Source organism: Suricata suricatta, chromosome 2 (genome assembly GCF_006229205.1).
Source record: "Suricata suricatta isolate VVHF042 chromosome 2, meerkat_22Aug2017_6uvM2_HiC, whole genome shotgun sequence".
NCBI lineage: Eukaryota > Metazoa > Chordata > Mammalia > Carnivora > Herpestidae > Suricata > Suricata suricatta.
The window spans coordinates 82288811-82303367 of record NC_043701.1 but is presented as its reverse complement, the minus strand read 5'-3'; the positions used below and the strand labels follow the sequence as shown (position 1 = coordinate 82303367).

General features: G+C 36.1%; 1 pseudogene; it reads right to left on the bottom strand.

Annotated features, from left to right (window-relative positions):
- Positions 1-2677: 2677 nt before the first annotated feature.
- LOC115275228 lies at positions 2678-4781 on the bottom strand (annotated as a pseudogene).
- Between the last annotated feature and the right edge of the window lie 9776 nt (positions 4782-14557).

Here is a 14557-nt window from a genome sequence, read left to right as displayed (position 1 = left end):
GATATTCATATGAAAAGAATAAAATTGGACCGTTACTTCACACCATGTACAAAAATTAACTCAAAATGGATCATTAACCTAAATCTTCATGATTTTAGATTATGCAATTATTTCTTGATGTAACCTAAAAGTATAAGTGATAAAAGGAAAAACAGACAAATTCGATATCATCAAGTAAAAAAATTAAGTTTATTTATTTATTTGAGAGAGACAGAGACAGCTCACATGGGGGAGGAGCAGAGAGAAATGGAGAGAGAGAGAGAGAGAGAGCGAGAGAGAGAGAGAGAGAGAGAATCCCAAGCACGCTCTGCACTGCCAGCACAGAGTCCAATGGGGGACTGGAAATCAGAAACCATGAGATCATGACCTGACCTGAAACCAAGAGTCAGACACTCAATGGATTGAGCCGCCCAGGCGGCCCAAGCTTAAGAACTTTTTATTGGTAACTATCTGAGATGATATGTTAATTAGTTTAATTGCAATAATCATCTCAGTGTATATGTATACCAAATCATCATGCTGTACACTTAGGTTTATACAGTTTAAAATATATAAATTACAAGATTCAAAACTTTTTGCTTCAATGGACACCATCAAGAAACTGAAAAGGCAACCCACAGAATGGGAGAAATTACAAGTCATATATCCAATAAGGAACTTGTACCCAGAATACATAAATAATTCTTATACCCCAACAATAAAAAGACAACTAAATTTTAAAAATGGGCAAAGGTTTGGACTGGCATTTCTCCAAAGAAGATATATAAATGTCCAATAGCACTTGAAAAAAGGAACATCATTAAGTCATAGAGCAATGCAAATCAAAACCCTAATGAGACACTACTTCACACCCACTAGGATGGCTATAATCAAAATGACAATGACAAATGTTGTCAAGGTTATGGAAAAACTGAAGCCATCATACATTGCCATCGGTAATGTAAAATGATACAATGCTTTGGAAACAGTTTTATAGTTTTTCAGAATGTTAAACATAGAGACAATATAGGAGTCAGCAATTCTACTCCTACTGAACCATTCCTAGTTATATCCCATGAAAAAATGAAAACAAATCCACACAAGTTCGTAATAACCAAAAAGTGGAAACAACCAAAATGTGCATCAACTGATAAATGGATAAACAAAATGTGGTATGCCCATATAATTTTATATTATTTTATCATAAAATGGAATGAAGTATCAATACATGTTATAACACGGATGAACCTTGAAATCCTTATGCTAAACAAAAGAAGCCAGACACAAAATGTGGTGTGCCCATATAATTTTATATTATTTTATCATAAAATGGAATGAAGTATCAATACATGTTATAATATGGATGAACCTTGAAATCCTTATGCTAAGCAAAAGAAGCCAGCCACATATATTATGATTAAATTTGCATGAAATGTCCAGAATAGACAAATCCATAAAGAAGGAGATTAGTGGTTACTAGGACCTGGGGGAGGGAGGAATGGAGACTGCTAATGGGATTGGGTTTCTTTTTGGAGTGATGGAAACATTTTGTATTAGATAGCAATGATAGTTGCAAAACTAAATATACCAAAACCCTGGAGTTTCACTCTTTAAATGGTGAATATGATGGTATGTGAGGAAGGTATATGAAATATCCATGCTTTAAGGTACAGAAACAATGGTTCAAAAAGGCTGAGGACTTTATTAGGTTAATGGTTCTCAAAATGTGGTTTGCAAATCAGCAGCATCAAAGTCACCTGGAAACTTGTGAGGTATGTGCATTCTCAGGTAACTCACTGCGTCAAATGGATCAGAACTTTTGGAGGAGGAGCTCAGCAATCTGTGTTTTAACAAGCTCTGCAGGTAATTCTGATGACACTCAGGACTGAGAAACACTGGGTTAGTTATAGCTTTAAGGTTTTATTGCTCTCCTGGTCACCAGATGTATAGCCTTTGGCAAGTTCTTGACCTTTCAGTGCCTCAAATTATTCATCCAGAAAAATCGTTCTTCACAAGGTTATTATGAAGATTAAATGTTTAAACACAAGTAACTTTCTTGGAAGACAGTTTGCCAGTAAATGAGCTGAGTACTCAATTAGAATCAGCTTTTATTATGTAACAGTATGGAGCTAATATAGGAAACAAATGTAGATCCCGTCACTTGGGGAAATTGAGTAACAGATACAAGTTTTCTAGTGGCCACATAAAAAAAGTTAAAAAAAACAAGATAGATTAATAACATTTTATTTAACCCAATGTGTTGAAAATATTAGCATTTCAACATGTAATCAACAAAAAGATTTAGATGGCTTACACTCTCTTTTTCAAACTGAGCCATCAAAATCCAGTGTGTTTTATACTTAGAGCACATCTCAATCTGGACTAGCCACATTTCAATTGCTCAGTAGTTACCTGTGGCTGGTGGCTGGTGTACTAGACAACACAGCTCTCACTCAAATGCTATGATCTTTTCCTTACCTAAAGTTGCTAAAAAAAAAAAATCAGCATGTAGTCTTTACCGAGAATTTTCAAAGAGTGGAATGATGAGGTGGGGACAAGTTATGAAGCATCCTTTCCTGACATATCCCATCTTAAAAGGTGATATTGGGTTGCAGATGAGTTTCAAATCCATGTCCTCAATTGCATATTATTACACAGAAATGATCTGGTGAACCACTAGAGAAGCTTTAATTCACCACTATGTGGTGGCCAGATCTGGAGCCTGGGTCCTCTGCATGGAGACTCTGGTGTGGATCTTTACAAGATGGTCAGTAAATTCCTGATAATGAGACTTGGTGAAGAGTTTCTTTTCAGAGGTCAGGGGTAGGTCTTGGAAATGACATCAAAAGTGGCCTTGGCAAAGTTTCCCAGGGTGGCAGTGTTGTAGCCCCTGGCCAAGGTATAGCAGTCATCAATACCAGCCACCATCAGTAGCTTCTTGGGCACAGGGGCTGAGACAACACCAGTCCCTCAGTGGGCAAGGATGAGGTACATTCACACAGACCCAGAGCAGCCTTTCACCTTGCATGGGACAGAGTGGGGCTTGCCGATCTTGTTCCCTGAGTAACTTCCCTGCACGGGGACGATGGAAAGCTTGGCCAGGATGATGGCCCCACAGATGGCAGTGGCTACCTCCTTGGAGCAGTTAACACCCAGACTGATGGGTCCATTGTAATTGCTGAGAGCAGCAAACGCCCTGAACCTGGTCCACCGGCCAGCATGGGTCTGCTTTTGCACAGGCATAATCTTCAATACCTCATCCTTGAGGTATGTCCCCAGGAAAAAGTCAATCATCCAGGATTCCTTGATGGGCAGGGAGAAGAGACAGATTTACTCCAGGGAATCCTCATGCCCTTGATCAGGTAGTCCAGCATGGTGATTGGGATTGACTCCTGTCCTCAGCCTTGCTTGAGGAGAATGTTAATGGAGTAACATAGTAGACTGCAGGCTTTTGTGTATTGTTCGTTCTTGTTCATTCTTGTATCCATAGAATCTAGAAAACTTGCTAGGCACATTGCAGGCACTCAGCACACTTTTTTCAATTAATGAATGAACATTGAGAGTGCTTTTCTAATTTAACTTTTAATTTTATTATAATTTTTTCAAATATCTGAAAACATCTAATAATTTCTTTTATATTGTCTTTACTTCTCAAAAGCAGATTCAATTTTTTGTCTTCTAAATTGATTTATGCTTCTCCTTATGTTTAAATATTTATCAAGTCCCTAGTAAAGATTAGGTTTCAAGAGCATGAATCCATAACAGAATTGCCGATATTAAGGAGTTTTATGTGACAGAAGACATAGTTCATATATGTATAAATATCATACAAAGATCACAAATGTAATTTTGTTTGGATTTTTTTTATTGCTGGTCTAAGAATAAATGGAAGCAAATATCCAGAGTTTCAATATTGATGACTCTTCCTCATTCTCAGTAGCAGTAACTATAGGATCTATTTTTACATTAAGGGCCCACATCTCTTACAGACTTAAGTAACCTGCAGAAACATTGTTGATATATGGGTGGAGGGGTTTCCCAGGAAGTTTGATACCTGGCATGAATTAGTTTCTTGCTGAGTTCCTAGAATCCTAGAAGCAAGATATTGTGGGTAGTTAACTCAGATGGAGTAAAAGACAAAGTCCTGTTAACAACCTAGGCTTCCTTGAATCAACTCTACAGTTTTCCTTATGCTCACTCTCCTCCAGACACACTAGCCTCCTTCAGATATACCAGGTTTGGTCCAACCTTCCTCCTATACTTAATGTTCTTCCCCCCAAATCCACCTGGCTACCTCCTTTCACGTCAAGTCTTGCTCAGATGTCTCTTCTTCATGAGTTCTACTCCAGTTGCATTATTAAATGCAGTCACCTGCCAGGATTCAACCCCCTGTCCCTCACTTCTTAAGCCTGTTTTTTACCCCACTTAGCACTCATTACTCCTTGTGAAATACCATCCTGTGTTATTTATTGTTCCTTATACTAGAATGTAAGTATCATGAGAACAGAGATCTTGTCTGTTTTGTTCACTAATGTACTCTTCCTAGAGTAGTGGCTGGCTTACAGTAGGCACTCCACAAATCCTTGTTGAATGAATAGTTCACTCATAGACCAGATTCTTCAATAGATTTCTTTCCCTTTACACTTTTTAAGCCTGCTCTCGTATTAAGATCAGCTGGGAGGTTTTGCAAGCCTAACTGTGAAGTTGAACTCTCCCAGCCTTCCACTTGGGCTTGCGCACTGAAGGGTCTTGTCTCTGGAATTCATTTCTCTGGGCAGGTTGCCAGAGCCTGAATTTGTCATCTTTGGTGTGTGATGCGAGATTTAGGGTTTTTGTTTTTTCTTTTTGGAGGGGCGTGTTTCAATTTTGGCTAACATTATTGTTTTGTCTGGGGTTTTATTCTTGTGTTGAGTTTTGTTTGTCTGGGTTGATCAAGCAATTTAGCAACTATTCTTCACAGAGCTATGGAATACTAGAAATTAGAGCTGAAAAAGACCTCATGGTTGATCTGGACCATCCCCCTTGCCATTGAAGCCTTGCTCTGCACAATACAATGTCCACGGCTTTGTTTCAATGAGGTTTTAAATGTCCTCAGAGATTCCTTTGGGCACTTACTCAACTAACCTAATACTCTCAACAACTAACAAAAATTCCTAGCGTATGTCTAAACTCTCCCTTTCATATTTTCATTTTATTCCTATGTGTACAAGATGTCAAGCCTTTTCTCTTATGGGATTTTATATCTTTTAAAGAAGTATGGACTTACATTTCTGCTTTATTAATTCTTTAACCAAACTATACATGCATTCCTATGTTCACTCTCTTCAATTTTGGTTTTGCTTAGTGGAGTCTTTCAAACTCCTCACCTTGATTTTTATTTAATAGGTGTTGTTTACTAATCATCCATTGATTGCCTATAATATAATGCTTTTCCCTCTGAAACCTTAAGACAAAGCATTGCCAATCTACCATAGGAAATTGCAAATATATCCAGTTTGCAACCATAATCAACATAGGGTGTTTTTATTTTATTCATCAGAATATTAAACAAGTTCTATGCAATGCTCTTTCCTTGACTTTAAAATTTTGATGGTAATTGTGTAATATCAGACATATCACTTAAGCCCTTTGTACTTTTGTTTTTCTATCTGCAAAAGGAGAGAATATTGGCTTCAGCCTGCTTTGCTGTAATCTTATGAAAATAAAGATGTTATTTTAGGGCTAAAGACAGATCTTACAGAGATAAAAGCCTTTCACTTACTAGCTTTCAGACAGAATCACATAGAATAAATTATTTTCAGTACTATAAAGTTCAAATGGCACTCTTTTTTTTTTCTGGCTCATAGTAATTTATGCTAGATCAATGCAACTCAAACTAATTGTATTAAAGGGCAGCTTTTAAAGATTCCCAAATGCCACGGACTGATTTTTGCAAAATACAAAGTCACAGGGTCGGATGAAGTGGCAAGAGTCACTTTTTGTATTTATCTTTTCCCAGATGGGCACTGGTCCACAAACCCTACGTTGAGTAGCCCTAACAACCATTGTCCTCACTTTCAGATTCAGATACTTCATAAATATTTCTCTTATGAAGATGAACATAGTACTTGCTTTTACTTTTCAGCTTGTTTCCTGCTGCACTTGAAAATCAACTTTTAGAAGAAAGAGGAGCCAATTAATCATTTCCCCAAAACATTTGGTTACATGTTTCCCATTTATTTATCATCACTTTTTTCGAAATGTAATAATTCCTAATTTATTTCATAAAAGCAAATCTGAGTGAAAAATATGCTTACAAAAGAAAAAAACAATCTCTTGGAATTTACACCAAGTCAGCATCTGACAGGATAGTCTCTCGATCACACAATGCAAGTGGCTTCATTGCTCAAACTGTCACTATTCGCTAGCAATCCTGATCATAGCCAGGGCAATACTATTAACAGCAGAAACCCACCAATGCAAGAAGGTAAAAAACAGTCTCCCTTATTCCACTTTGCCTGGCACTCGGCCATCAACCTGCACTTTTTGGATTTAAGACACAGATTACATGTCACCAATAACTGGAGTAGTTATTACATAAGCTGGTTATAAGATGCCATGTGCTTTCAACCGGCATCTTTTATAGTTTGGGCATAACAAAAATTTAGTTTTAGCACTCTTTTCTGAAATAGGCTTCTCTTACTTTTAGTGGGTTTTAATTACTTTGAGAGGGAATTAAATAAAAATATACTGAAATATCATTTCTCTGGGGAATTAAAAAAATAAAGTTTATGGGAAAACATGAAATGTGAGGAAATATTAAATATAGTAAAATGCACAAATGTAACATAAGTTACACATTGGACTTTTTATGATCTAAAAATCTATTCCAAGAAAAAGAAAAAATGAAACTTGAAGATTTATGAGCTTGTTTCAAAAAATACTAAAAATAAGTTCCAGCTGGTGTGAGAACACGGTAAAGGTATAACACGGTACCAGGGTAAATAATAGCACAGGAAGGGTGAGGCATTGGCAGAGGAAAACTTTAAATGCATAACATTTTATACTGCTTCTTAAAGGGATTTTTACAAAAGTAAGAAAACATATATACACACATCAATAGCAGAGAAAATGTATTGAAACAATATATCAGATATGTTTTCTTTACACAATTTTCCAAGAGCTAGCACATGGCCAATATGGATTAATCACTAATGAATTTAATAAAGTGAACAGATTATTAGCTCCTAAAGCTAGTTATTTTATTTTCTAATGTTTTAATGTGCCAGATGTTTCATAAAATAGTTTTTATTATTTAAAATGATTTATGAAGCTAGAATGCCCAACTTTTATTTCTGTGTTAAAATTTAAGAGTTAAAAACCGTTAACAAACAGAATTTGCAGTTCAGTTAGCAGTCACTGAATGTGAAAAGAGTTCTTAAAATGCTCCTCTTCAGAGCTATTCTTGTTCCCATAGAAACCAATGTGAGATCCTGGAAAACAAGGTAAGTTCTAAAATAATCACCATTATAAATACCCATTATATAAATGTAAATACAGGCAATTGAAATGATTTAGATGATTTTGAAATTGCATATCATTTCCCAAACCATAATGATTCCTTCAGAGTGGTTCTTGTCTGTCATATAAATACAGCATTTACAAAATTTTTAAAATTCTTATGATTTACTTGTGAGACCATAATCGCCTTTTCAAACAAGACTTGGGCATGCAAATATCGATTTTTGAACATGTATTTTGGTGCAAGATGAGTATTTAGCTGGGCTTTTCCATTGGGTAGATTAAGTACTTATCATTATTAGTATTTGGATTTTATGTAACCACTTCTTTATTATTATTAATTACTATACAATGAGGTCTAGATGTTTTAGAGTTATTTTACAATTATAAGTTTTCACATTTTTATTTGTTCATTTTGTCATGTTAAAAGAGCCAAGAAATCTTTTATTGCAATTGTAATTCTTCCCAAAGTCCAGAACCGATCATTGAGTATGGATTATCATAACATGAATGATGATGTGAGTGTGAGTTGCTCACGATATATATCCCTCTAAGAGATAAACTTCCTAATGTTTAAGCAGCAAGAACATTTAAGAGGTAAAGTTCCAATAGTAAGAAACAAGCATTTTAATTTAGTATGGCTGTTGAAGGAGCGCTGGATATGGCACTCCAAAACATGCCACTTTGGTATCGTGATTATTTTGAGGTGAAGGCACTTGGGAAACTACAAATGCACAGTGAGGCTCTCTCTGAACTTATTGCATCTGCATAAATACAGAGCCTTCAAAAGTAATTTAATTGTCATAAATTCCCTACCTGGAATTAACTCTTACCATCGGGAGGAGACTAGAAGTCAACACCACAGGCAGACAAACTTTGTCACAAATTACTATATCTCCCATCTATTCTTCTAATGGCCCATTCATTTTTCCTAAAAACAATTTACTCTCTGATAAGTTGCCTATATCCTTTCCTTCTCTGCTAAAGATGGCATATAAATTCTCAAATCTCACCACTTTTTTGAGTATTCACTTTTTTCGCTGTAATGTCCTAATAAACATAATATTAAGAATTAATAAATTTATTACCTTTTCTCCTGTTAATCTATCTATTGTCAATTCATTTTATAGACTCAGCTATTGAACCTGGTAGAACAAAGTGAAAGTCTTTTCTCCCCTACACTGTTAAAGGAGCCCCAAGTTATAGACTAGTCACGAAATGTTAGCTGGATCAATGTTTAGAAACTCAGATATTTTCTCTTCCGTTTCATCTAACCCTTGCTTCTTCAAATGTAGTTTCCAGAACAGCAATCAGAAAGCTTATTAAAAACGTAGAATTTCAGGGGTGCCTGAGTGGCTCAGTCGGTTAAGCATCCAACTCTAAATTTCAGCTCAGGTCATGATCTCACAGTTTGTTAGTTCAAGCCCTACCTCAGGCTCTGCCCTGACAATGTGGAGCCTGCTTGGGATTCTCTCTCTCCCTCTCTTTGCCCCTCCCCTGCTCATGCTTGCCCTCTCTCCTTCTCTCTCTCTCTCAATAAATAAAACATAAAAAAAAACTAAAAAGATGTTGATTTTCCAGCCCTAGGTAGACCAACTGATTCAGAAGCTGCATTTTAATGAGGTCTGAATGCACATTAATATTTAGAAACAAAGCCAGTCTCAAATATTTGCTCCAAACAAATTTTAGCTTTATTCCAGCTGGACTGATGGAGGCTACTAGGATATAAACTCTGAGAGGGGAGGGACTGTCTCTGCATGTGGCATCTGTACATCATATAGTTTAGAGTAAAATCCATAAGCAATGTTAAATAATTTTGAGAAAAGAGTATGAAAAACTATCCCTTTATTTCACAAATGATATATTTTCAAATTTAATTTTTTAAAAGGAAATGTTCTTATATTTCACTTTGTTTTTACCCACTCCCCATAAATCAAATTCTTAAACACATATCATATGCAAAAATCAACTCAAAGTAGATGGAAGATTTAAATGTAAGACCTGAAGTTGTAAAACTACTAGGAGAAAACATATGGAAGAGCTTCAAGACATTAGTCTAGGCAGTAATTTCTTGGACCTGACACCAAAAACACAAGCAACAAAAGCAAAAATAAACAAGAGGGACTATATTAAACTAAAAAATATCTGCACAGGGAAATAAACAATCAAGAGAGTGAAAAGCCAACTTATAGAATGGGAGAAAATATGTGCAAACTATATGTAACTAATAAAGGGTTAATCTCCAAAATACATATGGAACTCCTACAATTCAATAGCAAAAAACAAATAACCCAATTAAAAATGCATTAAGAATTTCAATAGACATTTCTCCAAAGAAAACATACAAATAGCCAATAAGTATCTGAAAAAATACTCAACATCCTGAATCATTGAGGAAATGCAAATAAAAGCCACAATGAGATATCACCTCACATCTGTCAGGATGGCAATAATAATAATAATAATAATAATAATAATAGTAATAGTAATAGTAACATGTATTGGGAAGGCTATGGGGAAACCGTAATCCTTACGTACTGTTTTTGGGAATGTAAAATGGTACAGCCACTATAGAACACCGTAAGAAGATTTCCCAAAAATTAAAAGTAGAACTACCATATGATCCAGCAATCCCAATTCTGGGAATTTATTCAAAAGAACTGAAATCAGGATCTCAAAAAGATATCTGCACTCCCATGTTTACTGAAGCATTGTTCACAATAGCCAAGACACAGAAACAATCTAAATTCCCATTGACAGATAAATGGATGGAATATTACTCAGCCTTAAGAAAGGAAGGAAATTCTGCCATATAAAACAACATGGATGAATCTAGAGGACATTATAATAATAAAATAAGACACTCACAGAAGGACCAATATTGCATGTATATAAATATTGCAGGTATATATATATATATATATATATATATATATCTGTATATAAATATTATAGGTATATAAAAGAGTCAAACTCATAAAAACAGAGAATAGAAGGGTGATTTCCAGGGGCTGGGGGGAAAGGGCAACGGGGGAATTGCTGTTAAGTGGGTATAAAGTTCAGTTATACAAAATGGGTAAATTCTAGAGAGCCTCTGTATAGCATCATGCCTATAGTTAACAGTAATGTATTATGTGTTCAAAAATGAAGAGGGAATGGTGCCTGGGTGGCTGTTGGTTAAGCATCTGACTTTAGCTCAGGTCAGGATCTCAGGGTTTGTGGGTTCTAGCCCCATGTCAGGCTCTGTGCTGACAGCTCGGAGCCTGGAACCTGCCCCTTCCTCACTCATACACACACACACTCTCTCTCTCTCTCTCTCTCTCTCAAAATTAAATAATAAAAATGTAAGAGTATAGATATACTAAGTGCTCTTACCACAATTTAAAAAAAAATCACAGCAGGGTGTAGAGCTAGTTGTGTATGTTCGGAGTCTGACTTCATAATTATAGCTCATTTTTCTTAAAGACCTTAAAGATCTGTTTCAGGGGAGAGTGAATAAAGTTTAAAAGTCCAGAAAGAATGAAAATGTGAACATGGAGCTATAGATTTATATGAAATAAGACATGGCCTATAAACTATATCCCAAAGTCTTTCTAAATCTCATCCTTTCTACATTCTCCCTGCCTTATTTCCATTGCTGACAATTGCATATGGTTTAGTTTGCCTCACCCTTTCAGGTTTTCTCCCAACAGATTTACACCTACATTTATCACAAAATTATATAAACTCTGATGATGGTATTGATAGCTGTATAAATGTTGTAACGTAGTAGGTAGAGAAGGGTCCTGAAGGTGTGCTTTACAGACTTAATTTCATCTAGGACCTGTCCCTTGGAGGCTGAGAGAGAAGCTGCAACAAATGGCTGTGTTCTGGATGTTAGAAAGATCAGATAAAAAGATAGATAAGACATAGCAAAAGTTCAGTACTTCTTGATGACAAGCATGGATGCTGTTGGAAATAAACTCTTGAGGAGTTTTATATATTGCTAGAGGTAGGAACCAGCATTATCATTCTCCTTTCTACTTCAAACTATTACTATTTACTGCCTTCTGAGTGTTTTATATGAAATAGTTCATTTATTCCTTATAACAACCTTCCAGGGGAAGTAATTATTCCTCCCATTTCAAATCTAAGAAACTGAGGTCCAAGAGGAAAAGTAATTTTCTGGGCCTCTCAGCTGCTAAGTAGCAGAGTGTGTCAGGTAGAGTGACTCTAGAACCAAAGCTTTTTACATACCCTGAAAAGACGTCTTACAGACTTGATATGCAGACATGCCTCTTCAGTCTTCATGGCTGGCCAACTAGCTGTGCCCCCCTGAAGTCAAAATGAAGGTGTCTTTGAAATCAGTCCTTCCTTTAGATATCAGTCTCTTTGCAGTCCCTCACCATTTCTTCCTGGATAGATATAGATACAGAAAGGTCAGTCTTGCAGAATCCATTCTGCCTCATTAACTGAATGGTCACTCTATAGGACACTTAAGGATTCAGGTATTTGTGGGATGACTAAAACTATGTAGATCCCAAATGGAACTTTAGGGGAAAAAAAGATTTGCTAGGGACAAATGGAATCATCTAAAAAATCTGTTTCTAGCTTGATTTCTTACCAATTACAGATATGCTATGTAGGTAAATGCATAGTTTTGACTACAGTGCTTCTCTAAAGTTGTGGAGGGTTTCCTAGCCATACACAGCTAAGTCAATCTTAATATTTTCTTCCTCATTTGGTGGTCCAACATCTGGTTAGTTTTTAAAAAATTTTTTGAACGAAAAACCTTTTCTTTCCTTCAGTTCAGCATTTTCAGCCCCTTCTCTCCTCCTTTTGCGCAGTTTGGCAGCCCTTTATGTTTCTGCTTTGACTCATGATCCCACGGATGGTACCAAAAAACTTTTTCTTACTCAGCACTCCACCCCTGTGAAGCATATTAACAGTTCATCATTGACCAAGGCACATACCATGCGAAAAATCAAACGGATTCACATAGACTGCATTCCAGCTGCATGCCCGCCCACCCAAGATTTCTTCTCTCTCACCCTTGTGCATTGTGGATGTTCCCTCTGGCCATATACCTTCATTCTACCTCTTTGCCTTCTGCACTTCTGTCTACATTTATGTGTCTTTGTTACTTTCCTACAAATGTGTATGTTCAGCAGTGGAGAAAAGAAATTATTCCAGGGATTCTTCTGTCACCTGTCTGCCTCTCTACACACTGAGATGCTATTTTTTTTTTTTTATCCTTTAAAAAGCCCTTAGGAAATACAAATCGAAACCACACTGAGATACCACCTCACACCAGCTTGGCTAAAATGAACAAATCAGGAAACAGATGCTGATAAGGATATAGAGAAACTGGAGCAGCTGTTCTGGAAAACAGTGTGGAGGTTCCTTAAAAAATGAAAAATAGAACTACCCTACAACCCAGCAATATAATGCTAGAAATTTACCGAAACAATAAAGGAATGCTGATTCATAAGGGCACACGTACCCCAATATTTATAGCAACAATAATAGGCAAATTATGGAAAGAGCCTAAATATCCACCAACTGATGAATGGATTAAGATGTGGTTTATATATATATACAACAGAATACTACTTGGCAATGAAAAAGAATGAAATCATGTCATTTGCAGCAATGTGGACAGAACTGGAGGTTATTATGCTGAGTGAAACAAGTCAGTCAGAGAAAGATAGATAACATGTTTTCACTCATATGAGGTCCTTGAGAAAATTAGCAGAAGATCATGGGAGAGAGGAAGGGGGAAAAATAGTTACAAACAAGGAGGGAGGGAGGCAAACCATAAGAAACTTTTAAATACAGAGAACAAACTGAAGGTTGATGGGGTGGTGAAGGAGAGGGTAAAATGGGTGATGGACACTGAGGAGGGCGCTTGTTGGGATGAGCACTGGGTGTTGTATGTAAGCGATGAACCATGGTAATTTACTCCAAAAACCAAGAGCACACTTTACATACTCTGTTAGCCAACTTGACAAATTACATTTGAAAAAAAAAAAAGCCCTTAGGCTACAATAGCTCCATCACTGCTTAGCAGTAAACACTAAATGCTTGATAGCTATTGTTAACTTGTGGAGGAACTGACTTCCCAGGAAGAAGGGAAGGAAACAGAAGCCATGCTTAAAGACTTTTACAGTTGGTATGGAGGGTCCCTTATTTAATAAGAGCTAACTTGTATTTATCAATTGTTACATGCCAGGTATGATGCTATATCCATTATATCTATATCTATCTATTTAATAGATATAGTCATTTAATCTTTGCTATAACTCTACAAATTACTAAAATGTATTTTGGAGAAGAATTTTCCTAAACCCCCTGTTTAGTAGAAAATGAGGCTAGATTTATATTCTGGTTCATCAAATATGTATTCTTATGCACTTTATTTAGCAAAGCAATAAAGTTTCTTACATTTTAATAGCTATCATGTTCCAGAGTATTTCCATGTACCATGATCATTTAAATGAGAAGCTGCTCAATGTGGAATGTGCCACATGATTAAAATAAGGTTTTTCCAGTGGTTCCAACATTCTGGATTTAACCAATCAAAAATTGAAAATTTAACATAAAACTGTTATTTTTAAATTATCCTTTGCATTAAATACATTCAGTTTTAGGGGAGAAAATCACTATTGCCGTTGATTTTTTTTCTTTTTCTAAGTTTTCATACAAACATCAATCATATATCAAATAAATTAAATAATACACATAGGAGTTAGAATTTGGGATCCCTGACTTCTTGGCCAAATTTTTAATAACATTAAAAATATTCAGGGGCGCCTGGGTGGCTCAGTCGGTTGAGCGTCCGACTTCGGTTCAGGTCATGAATTCATGGTTGGTGGGTTCGAGCCCCTCATCGGGCTTTGTGCTGACCGCTAGCTCAGAGCCTGGAGACTGCTTCAGATTCTGTGTCTCTTTCTCTCTCTGCCCCTCCCCTGTTCATGCTCTGTCTCTCTCTGTCTCTCAAAACAAATAAATGTAAAAAAAATTTTTTTAATTCAGATATACTTCACATACCATAAAATTTACCATTTTGAAGTATACACTTCAGTAGTTTTTAGTATGT